Below are 4,839 nucleotides of genomic sequence, written 5' to 3' on the forward strand. Positions count from 1 at the left end.
TTATGTGTCACTTCCACGTCTCAGTAAAGAAGTCAGATTCTCATGTGAATACTACTCCTGTAGACATTCAAGGTAGCGTTCCAGACAGCTTAATTCAGTGGTGAGTCACTGTGTCTGGGGTACATCCTTTATAGTGTGCACGTACACCACGTCACAAGATGGAAGCATTATGGCATTCAGCACTTGATTCTTTGCGGAAAGGGAGATGTTTATATACCTTTTGGTGATTGAGTCATGGCAGCATTTATAGGGGTTTGAATCCCTATTCATCCTGGGTTTAAAACTAAAGAAATGTGAATACTCGTCCTCAATAGGGGCTTTTTTCTGGGAGATTTTGGGAATGTCAGGAGCATGTCCCAGCAGGCTTATGTTCAAGCATTCCTGTCTCCTGAGAAAATTATTCACAAAGATCCTACAGATCCTGTTTGGCAAGGGAATGGAGAAAGTGAGGGAGGGAGATAGAGGAGGGAGGGAAATGGGGTAGGAAGGGCTAATATAGGCCCTGGCTTCCTTTTTTTTCTTCAGTTGCTTATTTGCATGTTCTATCTTGTCTAACAAATGAAATTATATGATGCTCTGAATCATTTTCCAGAAATGAAGCTTTTGAACTGTGAACTTTGAACTGACTAGAATCAGGAGTTGCTCTGATCTGCTTTTATTCTGCACCAAAGTTTTTATATCAATATAAAATCATGCAATTACAATAAAATTGGCAAAAATTGATTTTTAGCAAAAAAGTATTTCTCAAGCAATAATTTTTACTAGGACTGTTAGAGAGTGGTCTGAGTGGAGAGTGTACAACTGAAAACTAGCTGTTATTTGCATAAAGGTTTGGAATTCTCTATCTTATTGGTCTATTTGCAAATTTATTGCACGGTGATGTCACCGCGTAATGCCGAAACTCTGTCCCATGCATAGTGATGGAAAGTTCGGCTCTTTTTACTGACTTAGATATTTTCGAGTCATTCAGTCAAAATAACGAATTGTTCGAATAATTTCGTTAATTTGAGTCCGTAATAGCCAGAGCACGCATAACATTCAATATTTCAATTAATTGTATTCATTTTTGCACCATGTGATCAATTATCAGTTATAAACATGTATTTTTCTTCTCTATACTGACTGCAGCGTGATCTATTTTCCCTGGCGCACATGATAAACAGTTGTTAGTCGGAGCACATCCCCGCTGAGCTGGAGGAGCGCGTATTAAAAGCCAATTTATGCGGTCGGAGGCCCGTTTGGATGTTGTGACGCAATTGCAGGCGTCTTGAGGCAACCAGAAGCTAAATTGAACTCTGTACAACATCGTCGTGCGTCTCTTAAATTTTGTAACAATGTGGAGGGCTCCGCATTGACATGATTGGTTGACGGTAGGTGAGGGTGAGAGGTCCTGTATAAGCACAAACTCACTTCCTTTGACAACTTCCTTCACAAAAGATTTGCGCTGCTCGGCGAAGCGCAATAGGAATAACTGGCCTGACTTCTACAGAGGCCGTATCACCCTAAATGCTGCACGGCCAAAACAGACGTCAAATGACCATGTCGCTCCTCTAATCCTTCTGTAGAATTAATTGCGGCCAACAGGTCAAACGAACTACTAAAATGAATGAGAAACTCTGAAAAATACATATAACTCTTGAGTCAGTAAAAAGAGTCGTTCAAGTTCGCAAACTGCACATCCCTAATTAGAAGGTCCTGTTGTAGAGTGTTAGTTTCATCCGCTGTTGGGACGTGCTACCTGTCCCAGACCTGCTGTTTTCAACTCTCTAGAGACAGCAGGAGCGGTAGAGATACTCTTAATGATCGGCTATGAAAAGCCAACTGACATTTACTCCTGATGTGCTGACTTGTTGCACCCTCGACAACTACTGTGATTATTATTATTTGACCATGCTGGTCATTTATGAACATTTGAACACTGTACAGCACTTTGAGATATCAGCTGATGTAAGAAGGGCTATATAAATACATTTGATTTGATGTACAATATATACGCTGAACAAAAATATAAACGCAACATGCAACAATTTCAAAGATTTTACTGAGTTACATGATGAAAGAAACATACAGGAACTCAAATCCTTCTGTTCACCTGATTTAGAATTCCTCACAATCAAATGTAGACCGCATTATCTACCAAGAGAATTCTCTTCGATTATAATCACAGCTGTATATATCCCCCCAAGCAGACACATCGATGGCTCTGAACGAACTTTATTTAACTCTTTGCAAACTGGAAACCATTTATCCGCAGGCTGCATTCATTGTAGCTGGGGATTTTAACAAGGCTAATCTGAAAACAAGACTCCCTAAATTTTATCAGCATATCGATTGCGCAACCAGGGGTGGAAAGACCTTGGATCATTGTTACTCTAACTTCTGCAACGCATATAAGGCCCTGCCCCGCCCCCCTTTCGGAAAAGCTGACCACGACTCCATTTTGTTGATCCCTGCCTACAGACAGAAACTAAAACAAGAGGCTCCCACGCTGAGGTCTGTCCAATGCTGGTCCGACCAAGCTGACTCCACACTCCAAGACTGCTTCCATCACGTGGACTGGGATATGTTTCGTATTGCGTCAGATAACAATATTGACGAATACGCTGATTCGGTGTGCGAGTTCATTAGAACGTGCGTTGAAGATGTCGTTCCCATAGCAACGATTAAAACATTCCCTAACCAGAAACCGTGGATTGATGGCAGCATTCGCGTGAAACTGAAAGCGCGAACCACTGCTTTTAATCAGGGCAAGGTGTCTGGTAACATGACCGAATACAAACAGTGCAGCTATTCCCTCCGCAAGGCTATCAAACAAGCTAAGCGTCAGTACAGAGACAAAGTAGAATCTCAATTCAACGGCTCAGACACAAGAGGCATGTGGCAGGGTCTACAGTCAATCACGGACTACAGGAAGAAATCCAGCCCAGTCACGGACCAGGATGTCTTGCTCCCAGGCAGACTAAATAACTTTTTTGCCCGCTTTGAGGACAATACAGTGCCACTGACACAAACATGCGGTCTCTCCTTCACTGCAGCCGAGGTGAGTAAGACATTTAAACGTGTTAACCCTCGCAAGGCTGCAGGCCCAGACGGCATCCCCAGCCGCGCCCTGAGAGCATGCGCAGACCAGCTGGCCGGTGTGTCTACGGACATATTCAATCAATCCCTATACCAGTCTGCTGTTCCCACATGCTTCAAGAGGGCCACCATTGTTCCTGTTCCCAAGAAAGCTAAGGTAACTGAGCTAAACGACTACCGCCCCGTAGCACTCACTTCCGTCATCATGAAGTGCTTTGAGAGACTAGTCAAGGACCATATCACCTCCACCCTACCTGACACCCTAGACCCACTCCAATTTGCTTACGGCCCAAATAGGTCCACAGACGATGCAATCTCAACCATACTGCACACTGCCCTAACCCATCTGGACAAGAGGAATACCTATGTGAGAATGCTGTTCATCGACTACAGCTCGGCATTCAACACCATAGTACCCTCCAAGCTCGTCATCAAGCTCGAGACCCTGGGTCTCGACCCCGCCCTGTGCAACTGGGTACTGGACTTCCTGACGGGCCGCCCCCAGGTGGTGAGGGTAGGCAACAACATCTCCTCCCCGCTGATCCTCAACACTGGGGCCCCACAAGGGTGCGTTCTGAGCCCTCTCCTGTACTCCCTGTTCACCCACGACTGCGTGGCCACGCACGCCTCCATCTCAATCATCAAGTTTGCGGACGACACAACAGTGGTAGGCTTGATTACCAACAACGACGAGGCGGCCTACAGGGAGGAGGTGAGGGCCCTCGGAGTGTGGTGTCAGGAAAATAACCTCACACTCAACGTCAACAAAACTAAGGAGATGATTGTGGACTTCAGGAAACAGCAGAGGGAACACCCCCTATCCACATCGATGGAACAGTAGTGGAGAGGGTAGCAAGTTTTAAGTTCCTCGGCATACACATCACAGACAAACTGAATTGGTCCACTCACACAGACAGCATTGTGAAGAAGGCGCAGCAGCGCCTCTTCAACCTCAGGAGGCTGAAGAAATTTGGCTTGTCACCAAAAGCACTCACAAACTTCTACAGATGCACAATTGAGAGCATCCTGGCGGACTGTATCACCGCCTGGTACGGCAACTGCTCCGCCCTCAACCGTAAGGCTCTCCAGAGGGTAGTGAGGTCTGCACAACGCATCACCGGGGCAAACTACCTGCCCTCCAGGACACCTACACCACCTGATGTTACAGGAAGGCCATAAAGATCATCAAGGACATCAACCACCCGAGCCACTGCCTGTTCACCCCGCTATCATCCAGAAGGCGAGGTCAGTACAGGTGCATCAAAGCTGGGACCGAGAGACTGAAAAACAGCTTCTATCTCAAGGCCATCAGACTGTTAAACAGCCACCACTAACATTGAGTGGCTGCTGCCAACACACTGACACTGACACTGACTCAACTCCAGCCACTTTAATAATGGGAATTGATGGGAAATGATGTAAATATATCACTAGCCACTTTAAACAATGCTACCTTATATAATGTTACTTACCCTACATTATTCATCTCATATGCATACGTATATACTGTACTCTATATCATCGACTGCATCCTTATGTAATACATGTATCACTAGCCACTTTAACTGTGCCACTTTGTTTACATACTCATCTCATATGTATATACTGTACTCGATACCATCTACTGTATCTTGCCTATGCTGCTCTGTACCATCACTCATTCATATATCCTTATGTACATATTCTTTATCCCCTTACACTCTATATAAGACAGTAGTTTTGGAATTGTTAGTTAGATTACTTGTTGGTTATTACTGCATT

This window comes from Oncorhynchus tshawytscha, linkage group LG04 (genome assembly GCF_018296145.1).
Source record: "Oncorhynchus tshawytscha isolate Ot180627B linkage group LG04, Otsh_v2.0, whole genome shotgun sequence".
Lineage (NCBI taxonomy): Eukaryota > Metazoa > Chordata > Actinopteri > Salmoniformes > Salmonidae > Oncorhynchus > Oncorhynchus tshawytscha.